This window comes from Ambystoma mexicanum, chromosome 1q (genome assembly GCF_040938575.1).
Source record: "Ambystoma mexicanum isolate Mex_15411 chromosome 1q, UKY_AmexF1_1, whole genome shotgun sequence".
In the NCBI taxonomy this organism is placed as follows: domain Eukaryota; kingdom Metazoa; phylum Chordata; class Amphibia; order Caudata; family Ambystomatidae; genus Ambystoma; species Ambystoma mexicanum.
Genome location: NC_090922.1, coordinates 1,234,081,763 through 1,234,101,273, shown reverse-complemented (window position 1 = coordinate 1,234,101,273; position 19,511 = coordinate 1,234,081,763).

Below are 19,511 nucleotides of genomic sequence, written 5' to 3'. Positions count from 1 at the left end.
CCCTTGCATCTCAACATAAACAACACAAACATACAAAAACAAACATTCATGCACACCCGACACCCCCAACACCCTCGCATCTCAACATACACAACACAAACATACAAAAACAAACATTCATTCACCCCGACACTCCCCCACCCCCACATCTCAACATACACAACACAAACATACAAAATCAAACATTAATGCCCACCCGACATACCCCCACCCCTGCATCTCAACATACACAACACAAACATACAAAAACAAACATTCATGCATATCCGACACGCCTCCACCCCCGCATCTCAGCATACACAACACAAACATACAAAAACAAACATTCGTGCACACCCGACACCCACCCCTGCATCTCAACTCAACACAAACATACACACAAACATACACCAGAACAGACCCGACACACAAACACAAACAAACAGACCACTTACCGGACGTGCTGGAAGGCAGGCTAGCTGGAACGCTGGCGAGGTCTCTGGCACTACGGCTGGCGTGGGCGTGGCAAGGCTGAAATGCCTTTCGGCATCAAGCCTTACTGGCCACACCAGCCGTAGTGCTGGCCCTCCATTGGTGCAGCACACACGCACTACGTGGCTCGTAGGAGCTACGTGGTGCGTGTGCCCTGAGCCAATGAGGGCCAGTGTTTTGTCCGGCCCAGAAGAGAAGAGTTTCAAAGACTTTCCTAATGGAGGGCGGCCGATGCTGCTTGCGGGCCACCCTCCATTAGGAAAGTCTTTGGGGGTCATTACGACCCAGGCGCTAATTGCGCCAACATTACCACAATGGTGTAAACTATGTTTACACCATGGTGGATGGCGGATTTACCGCCCCATTCCAAGGTGAGTGGGGCGGTAAATCCCCATTTCCCATTTTCCCTTCCCCATTCCCATTTTTGCCCCATAGGGCATAATGGGAGTGGGGAAGGCGCTAATTACGCCACCGTAAATTACGGTGGCGTAATTAGCATCATGGCAGGTTAGCGCCATGGATTTTAACGGCTGCTAAAAGCAGCCGTTAAAATCAGAATCAGGCGTTAAGGGTTAACAACGGCGTTAACCCTTAACGCCTGGGTCGTAATGAGGCCCTTTGTGCCTTGCGGGCCGGACAAAATGCCATGGCGGGACGCAACTGGCCCGCGGCCCGTATGTTGTGCACCCATGCTGTACAACATTCAAGACAATCTTTACAGAGGACCTGATAGAAACCCTGGCTACCTTCAAAGCCACATCATATGCAGATGACACCCTCCCAGCATCCATCCTCAAGACCCTCCTGACAGAAGCTCTCCTTCCCTACCTGGAGATCATCAACAGCTCCCTAACTCAATGTACCTTCCCATCAGCCCTAAAGACAGGACAAATCCTCCCTCTACTAAAGAAACCCACTCTGGATCCCGCCACTTTAGGTAACTATCACCCCATCACCCATCTTCCCTTCAAGGTAGGATCATTGAGAAAACAGTAGCTGCACAACTGCAGCAACACATCAACACCAACATTCTCCTCCAAAGATGCCAATCCAGATTCAGACCAAGATGCAGCACGGAGACGGCAAACATACAGTTGGTCGACGACGCCCTCAACATCCTTGACGATGCACACCCCTGCCTCCTGGTTCTCTCGACCTCTCGGGTGACTTTTAACACAGTAGACTACCAGGCGATCACAGACACCTTACATGAGTGCATGGGGATCAGCAACCTTTCCTACGCTGGTTCAAGTCCCACCTCGCCAAACGCCATCAGTTTCTCTAGATGGACTCCTCCAGATTGCCAATGCTACCCATCACCTGTGGTGTCTCGCAAAGGTTCCATCCTCTCCCCAGTGCTATTCAATCTATACATGGAGCCGCTGGGAGCCCTCCTAGCCACACACAACATCCACATTTACCAATAAACCAATGTCACACAGTTATACCTCAAGATCAACTCCATCAAGGACATCTACAGGCTCAAAATCTGTCTCTCACAGATACAGTCTTGGATGTTCAGTGCATACTTGAGCTCAATCCCTCCAAGACCTAATTCCTAGTCCTCACCAACAACACCGAACACCCAGACATACAGACCTATCTATCAACCATGATCCCTGAGGGCTTCATACCCAATCTCTCCTCCAGTGCCAAGTACCTCAGGTTCGACATCGGCAAACAACTCTGCTTCAAGACACACATAGCTAAGAAAACTCAAACAGCTTGGTATCAGCTCTCCCTCCTGTAGAAAGTCAAGCCCTCCCTCCGGACAGCTTTATATCCACTGTTCAAGCACTGGTCTGTTCACACCTGGATCAGGGCAATGCACTCCTTGAAGGCCTCCCGTCATCCTACCTTGTGCCCTTGAGAAGTGTCCCACATGCGGCCACAGGCCTCATTAAGGGTCTACACTGATACGACCGCATCACCCCATCCCTCATCGACCTTCTCTGGCTCCCACTGCATGCATGAATCACCTTCAAGTCTTACTGCATCATCTATAAGGCAGTCGCCCTCAAGGCACCTGAAGAAACTCGGCATCTCCGGCAGACAGCACACCACCAGAAGCCAGGACAACTGCAGACTTGAAATGCCACACTGCAAAAGGTAAGGAACAGAAAACAAGCCTTCTCTGCCTACGCCGCAAGACTATGGAACTTCCTTCCTGTCAGCATCAGACTTGCCCCCATGCTCCTACAATTCAGAGAAGAACTCAAGACCCACCTCCACAAGCAGTCTCTCCTCAAAACCTAGGCCATCACGCCACCCCTTGCGCTACCTGACTCATTAGAAGGCATCCATCCATGTCCTCCCCGCCACCCTGTACAGCTGTACGTCTCCTCTGGGGCCCTCTGTAGCCTACCCCCACTGCATATCTGCTCTGTTGTTACTTGTAACAAGCGCTCTGGTATGCATATGTACTGTTGTATCCCTCTGTGAAGTGCTCCATTCACGCTCAATAAATACAATAATAATAATAATAATAATAATAATAATAATAATAATAATAATAATAATAATCAGGTGGCACGAATATGATAAAGGGTCAGCATTCAACATACAGAAATATCTTTAAGGTAATTCAATTATGTAACAATTAATTAAAATCTCTGTTTTGTGTCAGACTGTGGGCCTCACTACGAATCAGGCGTTAAGTGGTTAACGGTGCCGTAAACGGCGCCGACCCTTAACGCCTGATTCCGAGGTCCCTTTGCGCCATGGTGAGTTTAACGCCTGCTTTTTGCAGGCATTAAAATCCATGGCGCTAAGGGACCATGGTGCTAATTACGCCACCGTAATTTACGGTGGCGTAATTAGCGCCTTCCCCACTCCCTTTATGAAAATGGGAATGGGGAAGGGTAAAATGGTAAATGGGGATTTACCGCCCCACTCACCTTGGAATGGGGCAGTAAATCCGCCATCCACCATGGTGTAAACACAGTTTACCCCATGGTGGTAAGGGTACGACCCAGGCGGTAACTTACCGCCTGGGTCGTAATGAGGCCCACAATATCCATCTTTGTTGCACGTGTTTGGTAGTTCTTATACATACGTTACACTACATAAGATACAATAACATTTCAGAGCTTGGTAAATTTAGTTTAAAAATCATGTATCTGGCCGTTTCTTAAAATGCATGCATTGTTTTGAAATATATCATATCCAACTGAGTCCTACTATTTCTGAGTGGGATGCATTTGAGCTATAATGAAGGATGAACACAGGGATTGCTTTAAAAAGTGTAACCCCAATAGTATGCTTGCCAATGAGTGACCATGGATAATCCTTAGTTCTTCCTATGAATTTTCATAACAACACAAACATGATCAATCTTTAATGTAAGCATTTTTGTTACATTAAAATTGAATAAACAACAATTTAAGCATCTGTATTAATATAACAAAACTAAAAGCAACATTGTTAATTGTTATAACTAAGTACACAAATATTTGTTTAGTGCCTTCATTTGTGTGACAGCCTCTTATCTACAAACATGCCATTTTCAAAAATTGTGAAGAACTACAGGAAAGTGAACATTGTCTTCTTGAAATGTGTGGATCTCACAAAGTTTTAGAAGTTTCCAGTCCTTTCATAATAATGAATGTAATGGCAGCAAACTGGGTGACAGAGTTTGAACATAATATATAGCCATTACCCTGGACAGCTACGAAGACACTGTTTCGCATCACACACTGTGATGATCAAACTCAACACACGTTGGACGGTAAAGAGTTGAATTCTCATAGATTCAATGCTATATCCATCTTAGATCTTTCCAGCTCATGTTGTGTGCATATAATAATCGTATAGTGTTTGCTTGTTTAAACAGCTCGTATGTATTGCATTATCTTTTTAGACCTAAGCAATTAATTCTGCTAAGAGCTTTAATAAGTGCTGTGAGAACAAAACACGTATTTATTCAGGCACCCATTCAGTAACTGGATAAAATAAATCACAATCTTAAGAATTAATGCTGTGTGATTTCATATCACTCGCAAACAGAACAACGTTAAAAGTGTGTACTCATTTCTTAAAAATACCAGGGTGATCAGTCTGGGTATTCTCTTGAATTATAATCATGTCCAGAAATTACAGGTGCAATCCAGGTACACCTTTTTGGCTGTCCTGCCTTAGTACTATTCTCTCTTGCTTTGTGTTCCCTAAATGAGAGGCAACATTGATGGCCATGTTCTCGCCAGATCGTTATCATCAGCTAGCCAGATTCTACCTATCTGCCCAGTAAGTCTAGCTACTAGATCGTCTTCAGCACCTGCAGAGTATGGGGTTCTACTCCTGCACATGAAACACATGTTACTCCTGCACATGAAACACATGTGTACACGAAGATCCCTAGACTCAAGAGATGTCATTGGTTACCTGTCTCCAAATTAATCAGCTTCTAATTCTTCATAATACTTATTAACATTTCTACCATCAGGGTCCACGGTTTCTCATCAGTAAACTAAACTAATCACTAAACTAACTTGCTGTATCTCAGACAAACAAGATCCATTTCTTTATTCAGTTAATTCATGTATAACGTATATGGCACTGTTTGATGCCTGATAGTCACTGTAGAGTACCAGTGACTATCAGGTTCCATTCAACCAATTAGTCCTAACTTCTGCTGGGTCCACTTCATCCCTCACTACTTTGGCTTCCTGCCTATGGAACTCTCTCTCCCTAGTGAACTGGTTGCCACATAAAGCAGAATCCCCTTACAGGAAGAATTTGATGGCCTGTTCTGACCTAGTGATTGATAATCCTCCTTCTTTCCCCTTGAATATACTCTGGCCTGCTTAACCATTCAGATAGTGCTGAACTCCAACATAATAACCAGTCAGTACTGTGACGTACGCATTGAGTGCAGTAGAATCCCACAGCTGCCTGCTAGAGAACAACTTCTAACACACTTTGAATTGATGGTTAGTGAATGGGAAAACGGATTTGCTTGGTTGCAAAGGTCCGAGCTCTTCAACCAAAGGGTTAAGATGTTGATGGATGGGCTTGTTAAGGAAGTGCACTGAACAATGAGGTGTACAGCTATAATTCTGAAAGGAAAAAGTTAATTACCTGAAACTATGGTTCTCCAGCATTGTAATTACTTGTAACTACGGTTCGCCAGCATTTGTATCTTTCATAGATCCACACGCTGATGAATAATTCCTGTCCTTAGGTGGGAATCCTCGGTACACTAATAGCAGTCTCCATTGTAGAAACAATGAACTGCACTCTTCTCTACGAGATTTTGTTTAGTTCATCTGCTCTCTAGCCAATAGGCACACTCTCCATTAATTCCTCCCATGGAGGCCAATTTCAGATTACATTAACACATGTGTAACATGTGACTTTGAGCCTCATAAGGAGTTCAAGAGAGGGTTGCATGTGAATCTATGAAAGATACCAATGCTGGAGAACCGTAGTTACAAGAAAGCAACGTTTCCTTCTTCAGCATTGGATCTTTCATAGATTCACATTCTGTTGAATAGATGGCAAAGCAGTTAGGCACCCCCACCAAGAAGGCTAACTTGGAAGACATGGCCGTTGTGGAGTGAACCTTTGGATTGCAAGAGAGCAGTCTTCTTACTTTTGTGTGATGATAGGCAATGCAGGTTAACAGCTATCTTGTGATTCCAGACTTTCAGACTCTTACCAGTCCCATACGCCCAAATGCAATGATCAGTTGGTTGGAATGAGGAAAGACTTGGTTTAGTCAAAGTAGTATTCAAGCTCTTTTCTGAAATGCAAAGCATGTAGTGACGTTTTGGCAGAAGTAGATTCGGTTCTGAAGAAAGCTGGGAGTTCCAGCCGTTCATTTTTGTAGAACGAAGAAGCAACCTTGGGCATACATTTGGGATTCATTTGAAGGTCACTCTGTGCTGTGGAATACAATGAAAGGCTCCAGAAACGAGAGCACGCAGCCCATTTACTCTTCTTGTTGAAGTGGGAGCGACCGAGAACACATTCCAGGTAACATACTTGATGTCTGCTGTGTGCTTCGGCTTGAATGCTTGGCGCATTAACTTGGCAAGGACTGTATCAAGCTCACATGGGGAAGCAATATTGTGCACCAGGGGAAATGTTCTGAAAATACCTTTCATGATCTCCTTTATTAACCTTTCAGAGCACAAGCATGCTGTGCCTGGATTATTACATTTTTTAATTTTTTTATTGTGATTATGTTTTTAAAATAGAAATAACTTACACAATGAAACAACAGACACAACGATTGAAATCTCAACATCACAAACATTGGAAAAGATATTATATCAGTCCTGGATTTCCAATGTATCATGAAATAGCTGCTACATGGACCTTGACAGAGAATTAGCTAAACCACTCTTAGCCAAATACAGCTGGTACAGAAATATCTGTGAAGCTTTACATCTGAGCGGAACAATGTCTTGGGCCACATTTCAAAAAGTAAATCTTTACCATTTCTTACTGTATCATTTTGAGAGAATGTTCCTGCATTCATGAGGCATGTCTACCTAGCCGAACTCCACGTATTCCGGAGCCAAGCATCGAGGCTCAGGGGGCATGGGTTGTCATGAAGAACCTTGCCCCCATAGTGCAACAGCAAGTTAAAGGTTGCTGGCAGAGCGATCTGCTGTGCTTGGGAGAGGGACAACATGTCTAAAACCAGTACTGCATCTTCCATGCAAGTGCAACCAGGATCAGTCTGCACGGCTGCATCCTTAACGTCCGCAGGACTTTGGGGATTAGCGGGAAAGCCGGCAATGCATAGAGGAACTTGCTGTCTCATGAGATGGAAAATGCCTCTCCATGGCTAATTTGCTTTTGAATCTGCTGCTGAATGACCCACGCTTGATGTTTTCACGGGTGGCAAACAAATCTATCTTTGGGCATCACTAGGCTTTAAACATGTGGTTCACATGGTGTTGATTCAACTCACACTCATGGAAACACTGCCTCTCTCTGCTCAGTGAGTCTAGTATAGAGTTGTTGATCCCTGGGAGATGCCCTGGGATAAGAATTACTCCCTGCTGCAGTGCTCATTTTCACAGATTATGTGCTTTGGTAGAGAGTACTTGTACAGCCTTGCTTCCTTTCATTGTTGTGGTGTTGCATGTTAGAACTCTCACCCCTTTCCCTTTACATGAAGTAGGAATTACTTTAGTTCCCAAAAGATAACCAGAGTTCCAGAACCGTTCTGTGCCATTTTTCCTTGGCATAAGACCATAGCCCCTTTTTGAGAAGGTCTCCCATGTGGGCTCCCCAGCCTTCCGTGGACGTGTCTGTTGTCACTGTGACTTCAGATCGTAGTTTGTGCCCCTTTCGTCCAGTTGCTTTCTGTTTGCTATCAGAGGAGGTTCAGGCAAAATGATTATGCCAAGCAGAACCTGACCTGCCCATTACCTGACATCTGGTGCCACCTTTCGTCTAACAACTACAGAAACAGGTATATGAGAAGCCTGTCGTCAAGAACCAGTATGATGCATGAAAAAAGTGTTCCCAGGAGAGATTTTACAATTCTGACAGTGGTGATGTCTTTGATTTAAAAGACTGCAACTTGGATCGCAGGATCTGAAAGCGTTCTTCTGCATGCCTTTCCTGCACAGTCATGGAATCCAAGGAAGATCCCAGAAAAACTTTGTTCCTTGACTGTCGCTTCAATGACTTGCTGTAATTGTTAGAGAAACCTGATGACATCAGACCCTCCCTTCTAACTTGAGTGTCTTACCTCCCAGGTTGTAGAGATGGTTCTCAGATTACCCAATCATCTAGGTATGAAACGATGTGACGTTCCTCTCTTCTGAGATGCGAAGCCACCAGAGATAGGCATTTGATGAAATTTCTTGGTGCTAATTTTAGACCAAAGGAGAGAACCCTGAACTGACAATGTTGTCCTACCACCATAAACTGCAGGTACTTGCAGTGTTTTGGGTGGATGGGGATGTGTAAGTGTGGGATACATTAACCCACTCAGCAGAATTCCCCTCCATCACCAACCTGCACTTCAGCAGTTACCAGCAGAATGGCAGGGCTGGCTCCTTTGAGCACCATTGCCTCACATCAAAACTGCATTTTGCAGCTACAAAATGATGGCTGCACTGGCTTGCCAAGCACCTATGAGTGAGGATGAAACAGGGAGCACACGAGAAAGGCTGCTAATGTGTATTCTTAGGTGCACCATAGAAGAGAATTGAAAAGCAGTGTTGCTTTGCTGCTAGCTCAAAGTTTCTCATTGAAAAAAAGGAAATATTTTACATTTAAATTGATGCCGCTCTGATGCTCTTTTCATCTGTTCTACATTACACTGCTTTTATCAGTGAGACCCTGCTATGCCCATCCATATTCAGATTGTGCTCCAGCAGCAGAAGAGAGCATTATCACTGAATGACAGGCTGTGTCAGGAGAAATCTGTAAAATCACAAACAACTTTACTCTCAGCCGTACGGAGAAACGCTTGACTTTTTGCTATAAAGTGTCAAAAATAAACCCTTCAAAAGAAACCCTAGCTCTCTGGGCATATGTCAATTATAGTGGAGCATTGCCTTAAACAGGTTGCTGTGTGATTAGGGCTGCAAACAAGGTTTGGAATCCAGATGGAAGAGAAATCCGAATTTGAAAGGGACATCCCAGCAGAATTCACCATGTGTCAAAATGTGCTTGTGCAAACAAGAAAAATGCCTGTTTTAAAAGTGTAATGTTGAATAAGGCCCTGTCCTTGCCTAGAAATGTAAGAGTGGTTTTTGTTGGTTGAAAACCTATAGGGGATGTTTTGGTTCAACAGACTTGCTTCTGATAAAAAAAAAGAAACAATTAAGTGCATTCACTGCTGAAGCCACAGAACGGGTTTTAGGCCGTGGGCTCCAGCTTGCCACAATGGATTTCTGGGACACCTATGTGTCACTTTTTGCCCTTGGAAACTTTGAATGGTCCAGCAGGATACATCTCACACGCTTGTCAGACTTGTGTCTATGCCCCAGCTTGACACAATAGATTCTGGGGCACCTACATGTTACTTTTGGAAATAACACCGCCCCACAACTTCAGCTGGGGAGCTTCAAAGCCAACTCCAGAACAGCTATGCCCTTATTTGGAAGACAATGCTGGACATCTGGCTCCAAAGACTAGTTTATTCATAAAACTTTGAGACTTTTATCTCCGCAATTGGACAACGCAGAAATGCGAAAGTTTCACAGTTTAGATGCAGAATTAAGACGTGGTAGCCTTCACTGGCATATTGGGGACGGAAATGGCAGAGAATTGGATATTCTGAGGAAAGTATATTTGGTGCCACTTTGAAATTCAATACTAACATGCCTTATGACAAATAGAATTATAGGTATAATATTTCTCACTGAAAATGACAAAAAATGATTAGACGGATGAAACAAAGTCATACAAACTTGGAAGTTGGACAGCCATGCTCTGTGTGAAATATGTAATCGGCCTATGTAATTTGCAAAAGTGTCACAACTGTACAAATATGTGATTTATGCTGAGACTGATTTTTGGCAAAAAAGGACTTTTTAAACAATAAAATATATATTTTTTAAAAAGAGTTCCTATTCATTTGTGCTTTGGATATGTTATAACAGAAGGTCCAACTAACTGTATTTTATCATGTATTATGTAATTATCATCCCATTGGTGATTGCTGCCCAATATTAAAATGTTGTGATCTCTGTGATCTCATTTGAATTTAAGATAAATAAATATTGTATCCCCACCAACCGGCCTGGTGCATGGTCTATTGTGATCCGGGGTATTTGTAAAAGGGAGTGTGAGACGGGTTGTGTGCCAGCTCAATCCGAATTCATATAAAATAAAGAAAAAGTATTCTAATTGAGCGCTACCTCAGAGGCTAAGGGCAAGAGTCTGGTGTGACGCCCGATTGGAATCCTTTACATAAGTAAACATCCTCCTGTATAGGACTAAGAGGAAATCCCCTTTTTGAACCTGACTTTAAATAGTTTGCAGGGTAGACATATGGAACAACTAGGACTTCAGAAACTTGTTGAACAATATGAGGTCCAGGATGGGCCTCCAATCCCCTGACCTCTTGCGAATCAGGAAATAACGGGAGTAGACGACATGATTCCATTGACCTACCAGAAATCGCTCTATGGTTCATTTTGGAGTACTTTGACTTCTTTTAGTAGTACATCCAGATGATTTTTTTTTAGAATGTTTGAGGGGGTAATGAGTGATTTGTGAAGAAATTCTAAAGTGTGTAGTAGACTATTTTAGAAAGCACCCATCAATCTGTTGTAATTTGCTTCCATTTATGGAGAGATGCCATGAAACTCTGCCCCACTAAGGTGCTAAACTGTGGGGGTGGCTGGAGAAGAAGTCAGCCTGCTGGTGCAAAGTACCTCATCACTTGCTGCCCTTGCGGAAGGACTTGGACCTTGCCTTATACTGCTATCTAGTGCAGTAACTAACACCCCTTTAGTAATAGATGCAGTAAGGCAAACAGGAATTTCTGCTGGTTCTGGTGGAACGGGTTCTTGGAAAAAAGGATTGGTATTGCCTGCGATGCATGAGAGTACCCAGGGATAATGCTATTTCCGTGCCTGTGTTTATTGCTAGTCACGTATCATCCACCTTTTTTGCCGAAGAGGTCTTCCTGTCATTGAGAATATCGATAACCTTAGTTGTGACACCCGGAAGTTAGTGACTTTTAGCCAGGTTTGGCGGTGAAGCACCGGTTGGTGACCTATCTGCCTGAAATCCCATGTCATTGGTGTCCAACAGTACCATGAATGCATTGTCTGATGCAGATTTACCCTCTCTGTGGAGAGACAAGACTTCCTGCTTTCTGTCTTCTGGCAAAAATGTCAATAGCAGCCACATCTTGTACCACCGTTCTCTATTTCATCTTGCTAGAATGACAATGGAATTGTCTCCTTTAATTGTTGTTGCTACTGTGGTAATGACACGCTTGCCAAATACATCCAGTTGTTTCCCTTCCTTTTCCGGGAGAGCTGGAGGGGCTGTACACAGGAGCGATGGGTTGGATGATCTCTTGTTTGCAGTTCAAGCTTGGCTGTGTTTGGAAGCATTTAGGGGAATTGTCCAGTGCCCTTCACTTTTTGTCCACATGGTCCATTCTGGCTGGGACTTTGTTGGGATTTCTCATGGCTACTAAGCCGTCCTCCCAAATGTCTTCTCGGAATGGGAGGGATAACATTGTCCTCTACGAGTTTTCCCTCCACTGGTACTGGAATGCCTCCTTTCCACATCGCATCATTACATGTCATCTAGAACACCACCACCACCATCACAATTGTGGCCAGATAAGGCCAGCCTTTGTTGCTAGCTCAGAACGAACGTCAGAAGTGTTGCAGTACCTCACAGAGGTGAGCCGAGGAAAGCAGATACCAACATTGATACCACAGCTCGATGGTCCCATATGCTGCGCCACCATATGTAGACATGGGAAAAGGACAAAAGATCTGAAGTGCATCCCTCTCCACACCATCAGACAAGCAGCATTCCACCAATAGTGAACGAAGCTACCTCTGAAAATACTGCAACCTTGTCATTGCATGGGACACCGTTCCCTATCCCTTGTCCCTCAGTGATGCATTACAATCATCCCTATTGTATCAGGCCAGTGTTCTGGAATCTCACAGACAGATTCCAGAGGAGAATTTCCACCAGACCGTAGAGAACAGTTAATACCAATAGCCTTATCATTCCGAGATTTAAGTTGTTTAAGGCATGCGGCAGCAGTTTCCCAGTTAGAGTGGCACAACTGCGGAACTCCCTGCCACATCCTATAAGAGAAGGTCAGCCCTACCTTAAATTCAGAACCAAGTATACAAATTGGCTGAAATCTCTGGACAGTTAACTCCACACTAGTGCACACATGACTCCCTGTACATAGACATGTATCCTTTTGTCGATTATGTACGTCTTCTCATATGTATCTATTTATTTTATTTGTGTAACCTATGTAACCTTGTAACTTAAGCCTTGCATATTCTGTACTGTTGCGCCCTGTTGCCTCCGGGTTAGGCACGCATTATAAATGAATAAACAAACAAACAAACATGTGAGAAGGTACACAAATGTCACAAGTCACATGACAAACACGCCCTGCTCGATGCTAACCTAACTGTAATGTTGGCAATAGACCTCTGCCCCTACTCTCTGATATCGTGATACCTCTGACTGCGGAGTGGTGCTGATAACATTCATTTCCCAGATACCAGTAAGAATACCTGCATATGCCTGGCATAGAAGGAGGCCTGTGCACAATCAATCTACAGCTTCTATGGTATGTTAACACCCTTTCCAGCAATGGTCTTGTACTTGGTTGGCTGTGCTCAACCAGGGGAAAGTAAAGTACATTGTGGCTAAAAAAAAATACATCTGCTTATTATTACAATCTCATTATTATTTTGTGATGTCTTTGCAGAGGCATAATTAACTTTCCTGTTATCCCACTGAACGGGTAATAACAACAATTTACCAATGTGAAATAATTTCATCCAATCTCAAAATGTTAGTATAGCCAATTGTTTTGCATTTAATAAACATGTATTGGTAAATGGAGTTGAAGGGCGAGTTTACGGAGATAATATATATTTTTTAAATAATAGAACCAAGAAAAATCTATTACTAAAAACAAAGAAAAAAATCAAACAGACGAAACATCAGAGTACACGTTTCTATACCTGGCAGTACGAAAGGTAAACACATTAGAAAAAAAAGAAAACGAGCAAAAAATGTATCAAAGAACACAAGTGTAAAACATGATCCTTCCTTGACAATTGAAATGGCCAAGAGTCACAAAAGTGCCCATGAACTCGTTTTTACGCTTTTTGACCTTTACACGTACCCGTACAAAAACCCTTTCCAAAGACATCACGACATGTAAATGAACCCTGAATAACTAAACACAATATTATGATTAAGTAACAGTTCAATGTGATAATTGCAAATCTCTTTGTACGGAGCGTGTTCATTGCGGCTAATATCAGGGCAGTCATTAAGTCTCATCAGACAATGTGCCCCCAAAGGAAGCGGGCCCTCCCATTCATACCGTCGCGAGGCAGCCTAGCATAGCTCCCCCGGATCGGCGCTGAGCAGGACACCTCATTAATCCTATTTAGCAAGTGCTGCTGGGCATGCGGGCCCGCCAGATCCAGATGCGACCCACAGAGCCTCCGCAGGCAGTTGGGGAATCACAGAGTACCACCTCAAGCCTTCCATAGATCACTCCAAATTAAATTTGCATTAACCGCCACTCCATCAGAGCTGGGCGGAGCTGCCATTTTGGAAAAAATGCATGCGATCATCTATTAAACCCCCACTACGTGCGCGCCTCCCAATTCTGCTTAAGCTCGGGCATTCCAAGCTGCGCGTTTAGGTAAAAAAAAATAAGAAGAAGAAGAAGAATAAACACCCTTCGAACAGGAGCAACCGACTTCCTGAACTATTGGGTTGAAAGGGTTTCATAATAGGGTTTATGGGAGGTTGCCAAGATGGCGCCCCTTAGTTAATGTTTGTTCCTGCAATCTTCCAGCCTGTCTGGCTGCCGAGTCCCAGGGCCTTGCTTTCAGATTGTGGCCGTGCTCTGAAACGAGGAGACAGTGCGCCGCTTAATCAAAGCTTAAGGATGTATCAGAGGGGCACACGTTGCCTCCTTTCTGCAGCGAGAGAAGTATTGCAGCCTGGCAGACTCCACACTGGCAAGAATGGAGGGAGGCTGTAAAACCAGCACAGTGAACATCTAGAAATGTAATTAGCCTATCAACACATATGTTAATGTGGGTGTATTGTCGTAACCTATAGTCGCGATTAACTTTCCTCTAATGATCCCCTCCCAGTTTCATTGCTGCAATCTTATTTTTCATTCCGGGTACTTGCGCTCTCAGGTTTAACTACGGTGTTTTATGCCTCTGTTAAATTGACTTTACACTAAAGCGGGATTGGAAATGGAAACTAGCAGAAGATTTAGACAACAAGGCTCGCGCTGGCATCAAGAAATGCCTTTTTTGAAATAATGAAGGCGTGTGATTAATTTTGGCTCTGCAAACAAAAAGGTGCCTTTTTACCCCTTTCTATGTTATTTCTCAAAATGCTGGAGGATGATGGATTTATCATTTCTTGACAAATGTGCCCTGTATTTTTTTTGAAGATATACATTTTGCTTATTGGCTGTTGTCTTTTGATCCTGTGCCTGAAGCGTGGCTGTGGAGAGGGTCGGTCTGGGGCATAAAATGGTCTCTGGCAACAACGAAAAAGTGGCCCACAGTTGCAAATGGGAATTCATTCCTTTTGTGGCGCTGTTTGAATAGCACCTAAGTGGAATGTTTTTGATGAAATGTGATGCAAATTGTACATTTTAAAGAATATGTATTCAGCAGCACTGATCAAAACTATTAGCCGCATAGTGAAGTAACTCATCAAACTGGCCCACATTGGCCCAAAAAGTTCCCCACTTTGACCAAAAAAACTGGCCCACACAAGCATTTTTACAGTTTTTGGTTCGGCTATGGGCCTATTGCCCTATAAGCCAGTCCGAGCCTGGCTGTGGAGTTAGGTGGCTTGGAGCGACAAAGAATTTGGGAAATTTGTATCACGTGATCACAGTCCACGTGGTGCTTGTTCGTACTATGGCATGAATGCACTCTAACAATGAATCAGAGAGGAATCGTTTGCCTTCTAATTATACATGACTTTGTGCTGGGTACTGTCAACTAAGCACAGAGCATTGCCATTTTCCGAGCAGGGACTTTTACTGAATTTGCCAGGATATCAGATGCAATGACTTTGGTGGGATCAGGAAAGGTCACTGCAGGGGCCGAACATTCAGTATATGTGGGTTCCTGGCAGCAACTATGGGCAAAATATTAGGGTGGACAGACAGCGTTCCAGTTTCAACAAACGTTGCAATAGAAAGGTACCACCCGCTAGTAGATTCCACAAAAGATTGTAATCCTTAATCTGGTTTCTGCTTCAAAATAAAATCCTCCCATGGCTTCACTCCAAAAGAGAAATCGCAATGTACCTCCTGCACATTTCGCCCCTTCTTCAGAGCTTCCTCAAGACTGGCAAATTGAATTGCATTTCGACTTTTCTAATTTTGAAGACATATTTTCCACATTGAATACTTGTTAATGCTTCACGTGATATGGCTGGTTCTTTTTTAAAGATAGATAATGATCAAAAATTGAACATTTGCACAATGCTTGAATTTTTACTAATGTCAAAGGTTTACAGGTGATTTCACAAACCTTAATAAGGTTGCCCGTCACCTTAGGAAAATGGACATAGATCTGCATGATTACTATTATTTTTCTGGTAAGCCATATGCAGCACGGTGCGAAGGTTCTCCCTTTTAAAAAACATAAATATTGGAAAAGATCAAAAACAATCCATACATTATACTAAAGAATTTATGAATCGCATTTCCTAAAAACACATAGGACCAATCCATGGGTATTCTAGGAAAATGCTCAGTAAACTAAACACACATCTACCGATCGTGAACAATATCATTATCTTCACACAATTTCAGCCACAACACAATTTTGAGAAATCTGTATTTCCGTTACAGATTTCCAAAAACTGTCCCCTAAATCTTATTAAATTCTCCTTCTTGGCCTCTCAATTTAAAGGGAACTTGTTATGATATAGTTGCATTTGACATCTCAGCTAGCCAAAACTAAATATAAAATGTCTTGCGCAATTTCCAAAAATGATTTGATGTCAATTTCTATACTACCCTCGGAAGACTAGAAGGAATGTAATAAAGGGGTAAAGTGGAATGCAGCATTATATATGTGTACCAGCCATTAAATTAAACCTAAATGCCCAACACATTTGTATAATTCTAAATCGTGTGACTATTGTCATTACACCATTCCAATATTCATCTAAAAGCAGCAGACACAATCTGTTTACCTTTGCATGTGACTTTTGAGGAGAAGATTTCACTGACATATCTAGATAAACATTGAGTATGCCATTGAGAATTTACAGCACTCCAAGAAACCTATATCTCTAGGTAGCACCTTCATGCAGTCCTATAAATGATATTATCGGTATCAAACTCTAGGAAGAATTCAATGTAGGTTGATTCTTGATTTTAACAAGACTAAGCAGTCAGGATTATTTTAATCCAATCACGCTCTGTGCGCTAAACGTGGATTGGGAAAGCCCAGTGAGCTACAAATATCCAGAGCTCTCTGAGGTTGAGAGACCATACCTGACCATAATCTCTGTAACAATCAGGTCCACCTCCAGTAGTACGGGCCACTCGCCATGGACCTGCCCTCAGTCCTCATGCCTCCATTCAAAGCCCTAAGCAAATTTGGAAACTCACTTATCTTTCATCCCACAAACGGACAACCCACCTTCTACTCCCTGCAGCTTCTGAGAGATGTCCTCGGTCTTCTCAGTATTCTTAGGAGCATTGTTCGAGTCATCGTAGTACTTTTGATCTGACTCGAATACTGCAATGGAATCTAGTACAGGAGATCTGTGAAAGCACTGCAAAGAGTTCAGCAAGCCAAGCACTGTGCCACACACCTTAGTTTTAGTCTGAAAAGAAACAATAATAACGCATTGACGGGGAAGTCGCTATATTGATAGCTGATGGAAAAACGTATTGGGCCTGATTTGCAAAAGCATTTTTCAATGGGATTTTGAGCCCTGTTTTCGTCCCTGGCCATCTCCCAGTCATTGCCAGTAACTTGGCAAGGCATGGCAGCTGGCTAGCCTGTTGGTCTTCTAGGGTGTGTGTGTCAGGTTGCGTATCTTTCCTTACCCTAATCCCAGTGTCTGTTCACCCTAATTCCTGCACAATCCAGCTGTAAATATGTGCCATTCAAGCCCCTGTTGTCTGTTTGCACATTCATAGGCAAACACTTTCAGCACAATGTTCCTTCGCCCTGCACCAACATTTTTTATTCTTTCTCAAATGTGGTGTATTTTGCTTTTTTCTACAGCTCTTATTCCCGTGTGGCCGCTCCTCGATTCATTCCAAAAGGGCTTTGGAAAATCAACAATTCTCCAATCCTCGAACCCGTAACTAACCTCTCCTCCCACTATATACCAATGGTGGATCCAATGAATACTATGATCCCACCAGCTGCCCTTCTCTTGATGTTAGCAGTCCTCTTCCTCCATCCCGAGCGCTGATAGTGCCCGTGACTGCCATCTATGGAGTTCTGTACCCATCCCACTTATCTTATGCTTATACTGTCTCTAGCCCATTCTCCTCCAACCTAGTTGCCTGTTTCCTCCCACCAGATTGATATGTCTGACCTTTATAAAAAATCAGACTGTCCATTGCTTTTTTCACATCATGTGTTGTACAATAAATGTGGGTGTGTGTTAAACAAAAAAGTCCACAGGAAAGCATCCTCCAAAACGGGGATTTATTTCATTAGTTTTGTTTCATTTTAGTGTTTGTTTTAGTAAAAACCTATCTCCAGGAAGCAGTGGAACACTTTAAATAGAGCCTCTACGGCAGCAGGAGCATTTCATCATGCTATGGCACAGTCTGGCATGTACAGGCCAGTTGAGACATGACTACAGAAGCCATCTTGTGTTTGAGGGGAACGTGTATTTGGGACAATACTAAATGCCTGTCTGTCTGTACAATTGCTTTCACTTATATGTCCAATTTCTGAGACATCAGTTCCAGGACCTTTTTATTATTGAACTATGAAGGAACATGCGATGACATCTTCAGATTTGTTGAAATGCATCCCATTCACAATTCAGGGGGATGAGTGATGCTGTGGGACCAAACACATTCTGTCAAGTGGACCGCTCAATCCACTTGTGAATGAACTCCTGCAATAGTCAACTGATACAGGGCAGGTCTTGAGAGAACCTGAGATCCACTTGCCGCTGTCTTGCCATTCTTTGTACCGCTAAGGCCAAATGCCATTTCACATCCCTCTCCTATCTCGCAACAAAAGGTTTTGAATTAAGAAATTGAACTGCCATCTCGTAGTCCCCTTTCTGACAGCACCATTATTTCACCTAAAATGCTTGGCACTGAAAGAGCTGTGTAGACAGCACACAGAGAGTGACTTGCCACGCTTACTGTCCAAGACTCAGGTAGAGGAAACCATTCTTCTCTCTGAAGAGCTCAAGAGCATTTGCAGCACTCCAGAAAGATGACATACAAAAATTGCAATAACTTTGCCAAAATGCACCATCTTTTTCAGATTTTAGGCAAAGTCTGGGAAGCCCGTCCAATGACATCTGCAACATTTTTTGAACAATTTACATTTTGAGAGAATGTCGTTTTTTACGCAAAATGTAATAACAGTAAAAAGAATATATCTAAACTGGACCACCAACGTAGGCCAAGATTGCCAAGGGTGACTCTTGGCTGGCTTTTGGAAGGGAGGCGTGGTCATCTAATGTGTGTGTGGATGGGTGAAGCCTTGTCAGGCATCTTTTAGAGGCCCTGGGAATATGCTTGATCTCTATAAGAGGATACCCAGGAGATGTATATTGCACACCTGCCACTTCCTGGGTGCCAGACGTATGGGTCCAGCATAGGGCCTGGCTCCTCCCGCATGCCTCACTTCTTTGATTTTAGACCTCTCATTCCTGGGACCCCTGCAATGCTTCTCTGTTCATGCTGGTGGGGCAATCTCTGTCAATAGTCAACTGGTGGCGTGGCACAAGAGGTTGAATTCCCACAATTAACACTTTCAGAACCATATTTCAGTGATATGTTTAAGACTGGTCTATTGCTTGATGTTACTCATTTACCCTCACTTGTTCGCATCTTAACCAATCGTGATATCGTCTACCAGGTGATCAGATGAATCCTATGAAACACCTCAGTCCAAGTACAGCAGGAGTCTGTAACGGTTAGCTGTCCGATGTTTCCAACTACTCCTTTCAACCATAGGCAGCATAGTCAATGGTGAGGGATCATGGGAGCTATAGTCCAAAGGATCTGGAGAGCTACAGTTTGCAGACACCTGGTGTACACCATTAGTACCCGATTCTCTTAAAGAAACGAAAACAAGAAGCCAAATCACGTTCATTTCATGAAAATGAATTGGCAGAAGGTGACG